This window comes from Mastigoproctus giganteus, chromosome 9, assembly GCF_048544385.1.
Source record: "Mastigoproctus giganteus isolate SK-2022 chromosome 9, ASM4854438v1, whole genome shotgun sequence".
In the NCBI taxonomy this organism is placed as follows: domain Eukaryota; kingdom Metazoa; phylum Arthropoda; class Arachnida; order Uropygi; family Thelyphonidae; genus Mastigoproctus; species Mastigoproctus giganteus.
Window position 1 is genome coordinate 121,936,084 of NC_143583.1, and position 14,224 is coordinate 121,950,307.

General features: G+C 39.5%; 1 protein-coding gene across 2 annotated transcripts in view; it reads left to right on the forward strand.

Annotated features, from left to right (window-relative positions):
• Positions 1-14,224, forward strand: part of LOC150080687 (plexin-A2-like) — a 1,379,917-nt gene that overhangs the window by 1,215,038 nt on the left and 150,655 nt on the right. The window lies entirely within an intron of this gene.

Consider the following 14,224-nt stretch of genomic DNA (forward strand, 5'->3'; position numbering starts at 1 on the left):
TAGACAGGGTAGCCCACTTGCCAGTTCACACCTCTCCACCATGGGATTCGCATACCCCAATATGTGATTTCTCCTTACAGAAATGGAATAAAAATGTAATACCTGCTACAATCTTTCAACAGTTACATGCAGCGCACAGACTTCAATTTATTCAATATACACAGATGGCTCAAAAACACTTTATTAGGAGCGGCAGCTGTTTTCCCAGATATTACATTAACACAGCAACTACCGAAAAAGTGCAGCGTATACATGGCAGAATTGTACGCACAAAAAATAGCCTTAGATCATATACAAAATATGCGTTACAAGAGAAGTATAATATGCACAGATTCCTTAAATTCGTTACAAGCCTGCATGGCTTGTAACGAATGCAGAGCAGAGGTACGCCCAAACACCCAATCCTCTGGAATATACAACAAATACTTACTGACTGCACCATAAATGAACAGGAGATACATTTTTGTTGGATCCCAGGACATATACAGGGATTGCTGGAAATGAAGCAGTGGACAGATGAGCAAAAGAAGCCATACTGCAGACAGGAGAAGAGATCTCAGTCCCCTATTTCAATTACAAACCTGAGATACGGCATACTTGCCTGATGCAATGGCAAGAAACTTGGAATCTACAAACTGTACCAAATAAAGCGGAAAATTGAAAACTGGGTTTCTAGCATGCAAAAGTCAAAAAAAAGAAGAAACAGTACTGGCCAGACTAAGAATCAGGCATACCCATCTTACACATTCTTTCATATTGCGAGCAGAACCACCACCACCACAATGCTAGACTTGTGATAGCATCCAGACAGTAAAACATATATTAATAGACTGTCCTAAATATACAAATGAATGCAAGCAAGCCTTCAAAAATGTTTATAGGACACATCACACCATTACTCTAGCAGATCTCTTGAATGATAGAGATGACCTTACAGAAGTTTTCGCCTTCCTTAAAGATATTCATTTATATTATCTCCTCTAAGGAAGTTTGTTTGTTTGTTTGTTATTTGGTTTTTAGGAGCATTAGCATCTAAGGCCATATTGCTCCGGGAATATGCAGTGGTCATTCCCTGACCTTTTTGCATCCTCCGTAGTTGGTGGTCACGGACTCGAACCCCGGTCTAATCAAGAAGTGTGCTACGCACTGCTGCTCCTGTCCACCTGGCTATGGAGGCGCCTCTAAGGAAGTAAGCACAAGCAACAGACTAACTGAATGAAGTATGAATCAGAATAAAAGGAGCAACAGAAATTCAAAATAAGCACATCTGAAACACATCATACCCTATGAACTGGCGCATTATGACCAACGTAGTCCATGCGCCATTAAACCCTAACACAACCAACCAGTGTGTTGTTGATACCACAGCATTTGCTGTGACATTTTCTGTCTACAGTGATCAGCAGTGAGAAGAGGGCATCTCTTGGGTCATCTACTGTGGAACCCGATACATCTGAGTTTGTGGTACATCATTATTTGGGATATTGTATTGCGATGTTAGCTGTTGAACAGTGACCAGCCGTTGAGCTTGTACAACATGCTGCACCCTTTGCTCACAAACATCTACCTTGCATAATCCTTTACAGTTCTATCGGCAGGAGGTGGTTTGACCCATTTAACACCATTCTGTATACACCTTAACCACAGTTGGCCAGGAGCAACTAACATTATTTACTGTTTCCAATATGGAAGCACCCAATGCATGAGGCGCCTCCGTAGCCAGTTGGGAAGGAGCAGCAGCACACACTTCTTGATTAGACCGGAGTTCGAGCCCATCACCACCAAATACGGAGGATGCGGAAAGTTCAGGGAATGACCACCGCATATCCCTGAGCAATATGGCCTTAGTTGCTAATGCTCCTAAAAAAAAAAAAAAAAAAAAAAAAAAAAAACCAGCCAAACCAATGCATGAGCTCCCACAATCGCACCCTTTTTAAATTCTCTGATATCATTACTAAAAAATCACAGAAATGTATTTTGCGTCCCATAGGAACAAATGGAAGTATCTTGAAAATATCATAATGTGAACCAAATATCACTTTTTTTTCCTTTTTTGTTTAAAAATTTATTCCAAGTCCTTAGAAGTAAAAAATTTCGCTTATGTTCCCATTATAAGAATCAATTTTGATTGCCTTTGTGATATTTTTCTAAAGCACATTTCTGGAGGACACGACCAAAAAACAATTTGCACTTTCCAGTTTATTGGGCTTTTCTATTAGTGCATCTAATTATAAACAGGTAGTAAACTTGATCTTATTGCATTTGCGATAATGCCAATAATTGCAATTGTTTGAGTTTTTATGCTGTTATGTTGAAATGTGTTCCCCCTCACTGAAATCTTCAATCATATAAAAAACAAATTTTCAGAAACTTCTCTTCATTCCTATTTACGTATTACAATGATGAAGGGAAAGCGACCAATGAAAAGTGCAAATGGTGGTCTTTCCAGGAAACAAAACAAAATCGATTTAGAAATGAAGATGAAAATGATTAAGAAGTACGAAACAGGACAGATTTTTCATCTATTGCTCAGGAATTAGGTCTAGCTGCTTCAACAGTGACTATTATTTTAATGGACAGTGCGGGTATAAAAGAACATGTCAAAGGATCAACGCACTTAAGAACAACAGTGAACACAAAACAGCGTTTGGGTGCTATATCGAAGATGGAAACAGCTGTTAATAATATGGATGAAAAATCAGATTCAGAAGTGAGTGCCCCTGAGTCTAATGACCATTCAAGAAAAAGCAACAAGTATTTATGAATATATTAAGGATAAGTACAGTAAACCCCAATCCAAGTTTGTGGCAAGCATCGTGCTGGTTTCCAATACATTAAAGTATGTGGTGAAGTCGCCAGTGCCGGTTCTGCAGCTGCAGAGAAATCTTGTGATGTGTTGGAAAAAATTATTGATGAAGGTGGCTATTCAACGCAGCAAATTTTTAATGTTGACCAGACTGCTCTGTATTGGAAAAAAATGCCGGATCGAACATACATTGCCAAAGAGAAAAATACAATGCCAGGTTTCAAGGCTTCAAAAGATAGGGCCACGCTCGTGCTTGGGGCTAATGCAGCGGGAGATTACAGATTAAAACCACTGCTTGTGTACCATTCTGGAAATCCTCGTGCATTTAAGGACATTAATAAAGCCACCCTACCCGTGCATTTCCGATTGAACCAGAGAGCATGGATATCAGTATCTCTCTTTGAGGATTGGTTTAAATGCTGTTTCATTCCCGAGGTTGAAAAATATTGTAAAGACAATGATGTTCCTATCAAGATTTTGCTTCTATTAGATAATGCTCCTGGACATCTTCCTCATTTGGATGATTTCAATTCGAACATGAGAGTCATATTTCTACTGCCAAACACGACTTCACTCGTCCAACCTATAGATCAGGGTGTTATTTCAAAATTAAAGGCCTACTATTTATGCACAACATTTGCTCGGGCATTGTCTGCAGTAGACGATGAGAAAAATTTTACGTTAAAAGACTTTTGAAAATCTTACAATATTTACCATGCCAACTTAAACATTAATAAGGCCTGGGCAGAAATTACTAAAAGTTGTTTAAATGGCGGATGGAAGAAAATATGCCCACAGCACGTAAAATGCTTCAAACGATTTGAAAAAAGACGAATCATATGAAAAGGTTACAAATAACATTGTAAAGGTTACAGAGCTACTTCAGCTGGAGTTTGATGCCAAAGAATTGGAGGAGTTAATAGAGTAAGAAGTGAAGGAATTATCTAACGAAGAACTTATTGACTTGCAGGTAGCAATATTGAAAGAAGTAAATGCTGACAAAGCAAGATGAACCAAATGAGGAGCTGAGATGCTTCATCGCCAGAGAGATGGCAGTGGCATTTCATGAAATTGCATCTGTAGTGGCGAGGTGTGAGAAGATGGATCCTTACAGCAAACAATTCTTAAAAGTTAACAAAGCGGTGAATGATATGCTTGCTTGCTACAAAGAAATCTACGAAGAAAAGAAAAAGCCATCATCCTGTCATCCATTAATATGTTTTTTTGTAAGGTTGAGCGGCCGACTCCTAAATCTTTGCAGCCCTCAACCTCCGCAGCGGCTTGCTTATCAGCTGAAGACATCGATTCTGGCAACAAAACTTGAGAGGTAAAACTTACTGACATGCCTGTCTCCTCTCTTTTTTTGTAATTTTATAATTTTGAAATTTTTTTAAATTGCATGCTTTTGTAATTTTTCCTGCGCATGAGATAAAAAATTGAATAAATACAATAAATAATTCTATTTACATGTTTGTCAAACATTTTGTTTTTGATTCAATCAATTCAGCAAGCACAGTTGCAAGTGCTACACAAGCATGGGGGAAATTCCGACTTACATAGTGTTCCGTGGAACACAACCCTTACGTAAGTCGGGGAGTTCCTGTACTATCAAAAGACAGTTACAATTGCTCTAAACAGAATGGAATCCTGGATTTTACGCAATAGATACCAGCCCCCGGGTGCCAAGCGTTTTCGTGGCCAATTGATTATCATGCGTATATCAAGCATTTTCTTCCCAGTGACTGAGTTTTCCTTTATTTTCTCTTGTACTTATTAAAATTTTCTGTTAAGTAGCTCTAATTTCCTATAAGAAATAAGAAGAGAGCCCTGAAGAAGGAAACACCTTTTTCTTTAATTTAGATAGACTTACTAACCATACTAACTCTACGCTTGACCACAAAGCGGCACTACTCCTGCCTCCCCATGGTGGGGCCAGTAACCTGGGTGGTAAGGAGAAACCCCCAGGGCCAAAAGGAGCCATTATGGATAAAAATAATTATCCACCATTAGAGCCTTTGAACCTACATTAACCATGACTCCAATCACAACCTAGGAAATGATCATCCGAAGAGACAGAAGACTAATCAGATGGAGCAATCCTGCCCATCATTTTTAATTTTCCACTCCCTCACTAGTCAGCCAATGAGCAAACTGTCTCCCTTTGTAATACAAAAACATCTCGAAGGTATTGCAAGATCTCCTAAGACTGTCAAGAGATTGCAATCAGGAGACCTGCTAGTGAAAACTACGAACCACAGGCATTCAGAGAAACTTTTATATTTAACAAACTTTGCTGGCATTCCAGTAAAAATATCTTCTCACGCAACCCTAAATTCATCTAAGGGTGTCATATCCAGTTGGGACCTTTTAAATGTCATAGAAGAAGAAATAACCCAAGGGCTGCAGGGACAAAATGTGATTCAAGCCAAACGTATAATGACTAAAAAAGATAATCAACTTATGCCTACCAGAAACATTATTCTCACATTCGATACGCCCAACTTACCCTCCTCTGTAAAAGCAAGTTATTTACTTTGCCGTATCTGCCTGTATATATTCCCAATCCTTTAAGATGTTATAAATGTCAAAGTATGGCCATTCACAAATGGATGCAGAGCAGTTCCTGTCTGCCCCAACTGTGGTTCATCGGATCACATACAAAGTGGCCGTATGACTACAAAAATGACCTGTCTGAATTGCAAAGGTGATGATCCTACCTATTCCAGAATTTGTGAAAAATGGAAAACTAAGGAAAAAATAGTAAAATACAAAGTTGAGAACAAAGTCGGTTACCAAGAAGCGAGAAGACTAGTTGCACCTACTATGAACAAAAATATTTCCTATGCTAATGCAGTAAAAAAAATACCAAACAGTCTCTACTCAAACTGATGTCACGGTTACTACTAATACATCAATTTCTGATTGGGCTAGAACTGTCCTCTCTGAGGAACAACTAAATGTACGTAAACAACAACCCAAACTCTCAGACCAAGTAAATAATACTCCTCTGACAATACTAGCGGAATCTCCCCCTCCAATGAGTGCTACCACACCACATTACAAATTCAAATAAAATGAAAAATATTCATGACACAACCATGGACACAGGTGGCACATCTATACAGGAAGATCCAATTTTAGAAATTCATACCGAAGAAGAAGAAATGGACACTGGTCAGCCAGTTTTCCTAAAAAAAAGATAAACAAAAATTGGAACGCCATAAGCCAGTCACCTTCAAAAAGCAGTCAGATACAGCTCCAACAATTAAACACAAATAATGGCCTTCATTGTACAATGGAACTGCTGAGGCTTTTGTTGCAATACAGATGATATCCATGATTTAATTAACCAGTATTCTCCAGTTGCTCTGTCTTCAAAAAACTTACTTAACCTTGCAAATTTCTCCTTCGATAAAGAACTGTTGCCTTTATTAAAGAGATCACAATACTGCAAATGCTGCCCATAGTGGTATAGCAATCCTAATAAATTCAAAGTTCTCAACTGAGCATATCCCACTTCAAACTGGAATAGAAGCTGTTGTTGTTCGTATAACTCTCCATATTGCAATAACACTAGTCTCAATCTACTTACAGCCAAACCATACTTATTGTTTAAAAGAACTTGAAGACCTCTTCATACAGATACCTCCACCTCTCTGTGTATTAGGGGACTTTAATGGGCACAACCCCTTATGGGGCACTTCTAAATTAGATGGACGGGGTCAATTCATTGAAAGCCTTTTAGACGCACTAAACCTCGCCATACTGAATACTGGCATGCACACTCACATTCAGCTACCAACTGGACATACTTCAGCAATAGATCTCTCCATCTGTTTTACAATACTAGTCCCGACCATAGAATAGTTTGTTATGAAGACCCTATGGGCAGTGATCACTTCCCAATCGTATACAAGTTATTGATAACATAGGCTCTTTTAACTAAACCCTGCAAGAAATGGAAATTTGCCCTAGCAAACTGGGCAAAATTTCAGTCATCAATCTATTTCGATGAGAAAAAAATCCGTCTCCAGCCTATTGATGATGTGACAGATTACATCACGTCGCATCTCCTAAATGTGGCCAAAGACACAATACCATTTTCAAATCCCCCAGGCCAAAAGCATTATAACTACTGGTGGAATGAGGAATACACAAAAGCAAAAAATAAAATCTGGAATTTGTTTCGGCAATATCCAATCACAGCCAATCTGATAAATTATAAGAAATTAAAGGACAAAACATGTTTCATACAAAGACAAGCCAAAAAAAGAATCCTGGACCTGTTTTGCATCAACAATTAACAGAAACACTGACAGCAAATTAATTTGGAAAAAAATTAGACAGCTTTCTGGTAAGTTTCCAACCATACCTTCTCCGGCCCTCTCCTGGAGTGGGTGAGATTTATCTAGTCCCTCGGATATAGCTAATGCTTTGGGCAATACTTTTGCTGAAATCTCAGCAACATCAGCTTATACTACATCTCTCCAGCGAATTAACAGTAGAGAACAGCATTCTGTTAATTTCCAAACTGCCCTCATTCTACCATATAACAAACCTCTACAATATTCTGAACTTTTGCATGCCATTAAAACAGCTCATAATGATGCCGCCAGACCAGATGGGATCTATTATGTCATGCTGCATCATCTTAATGACAAAGCTTTGCACCTCCTCCTAGTCTTTTACAACCGTATTTTTTTTTAGAAAATGTTTATCCAGCTTCTTGGCACCTCTATTGTTTTGGCATTCCTGACTCCCGAAAAAGATCCATCCAACCCACATAGCTATAGACCAATATCTCTGTCAAGTTGCATCAGCAAAATCCTTGAAAAAATTGTCCACAGTAGACTCGTCTGGATCATTGAGTCACAACATCTAATGATCCATAGTCAACACAGCTTTCGACAAAACAGGTCATGGTTTGATCTCATGATCAAGTCTGAATATGCCATTCACAATGCCTTTCTTAAACACGAACATCTAGTGATGGTTTCTATAGATATAGAGAAGGCTTTTGACACCACCTTTGTTCAGAACTTTCTACACACTAGATCATTTCAAGTAAGATACCAAAATGACCTCTCTACAACTTTCATTCAGGAAGAAGGTGTTCCTCAGGGATCAGTACCGAGTGCCACTCTTTTTGCTCTTAGAATCGATTCCGTCACTAAACAGCTTCCAAACACAGTTGAGACATACCTTTATGCAGATGACCTTTCCATCTCCTGCCATTCCCAAAACATGAGATCTATTGAAAGGCAGCTTCAGATATCACTCAATAAAATACAACAATAGGCCAGCCTTAACGGCTATCAACTCTCACAACAGAAAACAGTTGCTATCCATTTTTGTAGACAACACAAACTTTATCTGGATCCTGAACTTCAAATTTCCAACGTCTCCATCCCAGTCACTACTAACATCACATTTCTAGGATTAATCCTTGACAACAAATTAAATTTCTTAGACCATATTAAAGATGTACATACTTCCTATTTAAAAAAGTTAAATATACTCAGAACTTTATCTGCCCTAACATGGAGTGCAGATCACACTTCCCTGCTTCGGTTATACAGGGCATTAATCAGATCCCGTCTCGATTATGGTGCTCCTGTCTGTGATTCTGCCAGAGCAAGTGCTTTGCGTTGGCTTGATCCAGTTCAGCACAGTGCCTTGAGGATTGCACTTGGGGCTTTCAGAACATCACCAGCACATAGCCTCTACATTGACGCTCATGAGCCCCCATTAACTCTACATAGGAAAACACTGCTAGTATGCTGTCAAAATAAAAAGTTTTGCCTTGCATCCAATTCAGTCATACCTATTCAATCCACCATTACAAAACCTCTACAGAAATAAGCCTAGTATGATAAAACCAGCTGGTCTTCGCCTTCTTGAACTGATGCAGGTTTGGAATGTTTCCATTCATTCTGTACAACAGATAGTAATGTGCACTCAACCACCATGGACTCTTCCTCCTCTACTGACCTGTGATACTTACCTTTGCCAGTTTGGAAAAAAATATTCTTCATGCATCAAATGTGAAACAACTTCATGCAGTTCACACTCACAGAAATATTGATTTTTCTCCAATTTATACAGATGGCGCTAAATCTAACTCGAACGTTGGAGCAGCAGCAGCATTCCTAAATACCATTATTTCAGCATCCCTTCCACCTGAATTCAGTATCTGCTCAGCAGAATTATATGCAATTAAACTTGCCTTAAAAAATCTCTGTTCTGACTGCTCATTAAAATTTGTTATTTTCACTGATTCCCTCAGCTCAATTATGGCATTATGTAACTCCTCAGATAACGTTCACCCTGTTCTAAATGAAAATAGAAAATTATTACTGCAGATTGAAGAGCGCCATTAACTGATCGCCTTCTGCTGGATACCTGCACATTCCAGAATTTCTGGTAATGAACTGGCTGATAAAGCTGCAAAAAATCCAAATACCTTAGATTTAACCAATATCCCTGTTCCAGCATCAGACTATTCACAAGTCATTCATGCATGCATGCCTAAGAGAATGGACAACAATATGGCACTCTCAAACAAATAATAAACTTTTTCAATTTAAACAGGATCCTAAAATTTGGCGTTCCAGTGTTCATACATCAAGACGAGAAGAAATAGTCCTTTCAAGAGTAAGAATAGATCATACTCACTTGACTCACCTTCATTTACTCACAGGAGATGATCCACATTGTTCTATAAATCTGACTGTCAAACATTCTCATTGAATACCCCATACTATAAACAAGACAGAAATGCAACCGAAAAGGCGTATTATAGCCAGCGCAGCTTATGTGCCATCAAACCCCTCACAACAACAACAACAACAGCAATGGATACCATCATGCTGAAATTCCACAGAAATCCACAACCACTCATTTCTGCAAACTATGGTCACTTCATCCTGATCCTAAGCTAAAGATTAAAAAAATGTGCTAGTTTCTCTTGCTAATACTGTCTGTTTTCTTGGCCTGATACTAGATAAAGAATTGAACTTTCAGGCACACGTGGCCTATCTTTGAACCATATGCTTGAAGAAATTGAATATCCTTCGACATGTGTGTCATCCATGTCATGGGGCGATGATCAACATACCCTTATCCATCTTTATAGAGCTCTCATCAGATTCTGTTTGGACTACAATTCTCCAATGTATGGCTCTGCGAGGAAGAGTACTTCTAGAGCAATTAAATACCATCCAGCACAGTGCTCTGAGAGTTTCTCTAGGGGCTTTCAGAACTCCCCAGTTCAGAGTCTTTACATTGAAGCTCACGAACCTCCCTTACATCTTCAGAGGAAAACATTACTTTTGATGTATGCCACAAAAATCTGCTGTCTTCCCTATCACCCTAGTTGGAGATAGACCGGCGTTTGAGCCCATGACCAACCAATACGGAGGATGTGGAAAGGTCAAGGAATGACCACTGCATATCCCCAGAGTATTGAGCCATGGTTTTGAGCCCATGACCACCCAATACGGAGGATGCGGAAAGGTCAAGGAATGACCACTGCATATCCCCGGAGCAATATAGTTGGAGATGCCTATACAACACTGAATGGGGGTCATTTTAAAATAGTAAAACAAATGAAAACAGACCTGCTGCACTTGGACTTAGAGAACTGACTGAAACGTGGAACATAGAAATCAGCAATATATATCAGGACATGACATCGCGTGATCCACCATGGGCTTAGAGAGGAACAGGTATCCTGTTCCCCTCTCAGCCTAAAACACTGATGGATCCAATATCTCTCTATTACAGAAGATTTAGGAGAAGTCCGGTTGGCCTGCCTCCCTAAAATCCACTCATGCATACCTTCTCGATGGTAAGCCCTGTTACGTCACTTAGGTGGCAATGAATGTGTAGAGTGGTTCTCTTCAAGATGCCTGGTCAGCGTGAAGAGGAAAAGACCAAACCCTCCATCATATGACAGCACGACAAAAAAAATGACCCTCAGTCCCCAGCAGCTTTCACTCTCCCTCTTACGGCAGCGAGAGGATCAGAGTGGAAGCAGAGGGTGCTAAGAATCTCTGGGTACGACCAGGCTGCCATGCACGGAAACTGAACTTGGCCTGTTATAACGTAAGATCACTTATCGGTGAAGACAGGATATTAGAGCTGGAAAAGGAATTAGAAAATGTGAATTGGAATATTAGCATTAGCATTAGTAGAGGCATTTGATGCAAGAAAGCAAGCTTATGCAACATCAGCCAAAAAAAAAAAAAAAAAAAAACCACTTCCACTTCACCCCTCTGCTCATTCAAAATACCTGTCCAGCTGAGCCTTAAACTTATTTAGGCTATCAACTTCCACGACAAGGGATGGAAGTCTGTTCCACCAACCAACCACTCGCTGGCTAAAGGCAAATTTCCGCACGTCCATCCTCCATCTGTCTTTCCTCAATTTGAATTTATGCCCTCTCAGGTGATTATTCTGAGCGAGCGGAAGAATCCCATCAGCATTGAGCATACTCAAACCATTCAATGCTTTATACACCTCTATCAGATCACCTCGCTGGTGCCTAGTCCCAGACACTGTAATTTGCAAAACTTAAGCCTTTCTTCGTAAGAGCACCCCTTTGTTCCATTCACTAATTTTGTTGTCCTTCTCTGTACTCGTTCCAGCAGCTCTACATCCTTCTTGAAATGAGGCATCCAGACCTGTATACAGTACTCTAGGTGTGGCTTGACCATTGCCTTATACAAGGGAATAATCACCTCCTTATCCCTGCTAGAAAAATTCCTATATATCATTGACAATACACCATGAGCTACTCTTGGAGCCCGTCTGCACTGCTCAGAGAACTTCATATCTGCCTGCACATCCATCCCCAGGTCCCTTTCATTCTCTACCACTGTCAGTGTAATACCACAGAGTTGATACGTTGCTCTGGGGTTGCTGTTTCCCATGTGTAGTACTTTACATTTGTCAATGTTAAACTTCATTTGCCACCTCTCAGCCCATCTGCTCAACCTTTCCAGATCCTGTTGCAGCAGCATAGTGTCAGTAGTGTCCTTGACAACCCTGCCTACCTTTGTATCATCTGCAAACTTCGACATTAAGCTTGATATACCATCATCAATATCATTTATGAATACAGAAAACAATAATGGACCCAACACTGAGCCCTGAGGGACTCCACTAATTACATTAGTCCACGATGAGCAGTGTCCATTGATACTGTTGATACTGTGTCCATTGATACTGTCCATTGATATCATCGGTTTGGCTGAAACAAGAAGAAGAAATGAATCACTTATAAGTTTATCAAGTGGAAATCTGCTGTACACCAATGGAAACAGTGAAAGGAGTGAAGGTGGAGTTGGGTTTCTGGTCCATAAAGATTTTAAAAACAACATTTTGGAATGACACCAAGGGTGTCAAGACTAATACTCAAGATTTCCAAGAGGTACAAGCTAAAGATTATAATGATTTATGCACCAACATCGAGCCATGATGATGAAGAGATTGAAGAAATGTACACCGAAATTGAGAGTCTTCTAGATGAGCAGAAAACCCACTACACTATTATTATGGGGGACTTCAATGCTAAGATTGAAAAAAGGCAAAACAGCACAGAAAGAGGAACTATAGGAAATTTTGGAATTGGTGAAAGAAATAAAAGAGGTGAAAGACTTGTGGAATTTGCAGAATCTCAAGGACTGCCAGTAATGAACACGTTTTTCAAGAAAAAAGTGTTCATTACTGAAAGAAAGTGAAAGGAAAGTGGTGAACAGAAAGTGGGCATGGAAGAGTCCAAATGGATTAACAACTAATGAAATCGACTTCATCCTCACTAACAGAAGATATATTGTGAATGATGTTATCGTCCTGAATAACGTAAATGTTGGAAGTGATCACAGAATGGTAAGATGTACACTTGATATAGATGTAGGAAAGGAAAAAAACTGACTCGAGTAAATAATACAAAGGTCTTTGAGATAACAGAGGAGGAGAAAAGCAGATGTACTGGAACTTAAGAACAAGTTTCAGCTTCTGCAGACTGCTCAGGACCAAGATATCGACGAGGAATACTACAACTTTCTGAAAGTGATAAAGCCCAAGAAACCTATAGGGAAAAAGAAATCCAAAGAAGAAAAAATTAGTCAAGAAACACTTGTCATGATGAACTGCAGACGACAAATGAAGAGGAAGAAAAACACTGACAGGGAGAAAATTGAGTATACTGAGTTATACAAAGCCATTAGAAAGAGACTCAGAGAGGACATAAGAAGATTTAACACAAGAAAAGTAGAACAAGCATTAAGGGAAAACAAATGATTTAAATCAGCAGCCATGAGCAGTAATACAAAAAGACAAATGATACTGAAACTGAAGAATAGCGATGGTGTACTTATAAACAGCACAGAAGGCATAATCAAATAGTAGAAGACTACTATAGAGAATTATACAAGGAGCGAGTGAATGATGCCAGCAGTGGGGAAGATGGATTGCAAAGTAGCAACACATACGACATACCCGATATTCTTCCTGATGAGGTAGTAGTAGTAGTAGTGGCATGTGATGCAAGAAAGCAAATGTATGAGCTTATGCAGCATCAGTCAACAAAAAAAAAAAAAAAAAAATCACACCATTCCCTCCAAATGCCTGTCCAGTTCCTCCTTAAATTTATTCAACCTATCAACTTCCACAACGACAGATGGAAGTTTGTTCTAGCAATTAACCACCCGCTGGCTAAAGGCAAATTTCCGCACATCTATTCTACATCTGTCCTTTCTTAATTTGAATTTATGCTCCCTTAGGTTCGTAATCTGAACAAGCGGAAGGATCCCATCAGAATTCAGCGTGCTGAACCCATTCAAGGCCTTATACACCTCAATCAGATCACCACGCGGGTGCCTAGTCTCCAGCCACTGCAATTTGCAGAACTTAAGCCTCTCTTGATAAGAGGATCCCTTCATTCCCCTCACCAATCTTGTTGCCCTTCTCTGTACCTGCTCAAGTAAATCTACATCCTTCCTAAAATGAGGCCTCCAGACCTGTACGCAGTACTCAAGGCGTGGCCTGACCATTGCCTTATACAGAGGGATAATCACCTCCTTTTCCCTGCTAGCAAAATTCCTATATATCATTGACAAAACCCCATGACCTGCCCTGGCAGCCTGTCTGCATTGCTTAGACATGCAGAACATGCATTGAAGAAAATGAAGAATCAGAAAGCCCCGGGGGAAGATGAAGTTACTGTAGAGTTGTTAAAATTGGGAGGAAGAGACATAATACAAAAACTGGCAAGGCTCTTCACAATGTGCATTAGAAAAGGTGTGATGCCTAAGCAGTGGAATAATGCAATCATAGTTTTGCTGCATAAGAAAGGAGATAAATCAGAAAATGGAAATTATAGACAAATTAGCTTGTTATCCCACATCTACAAGT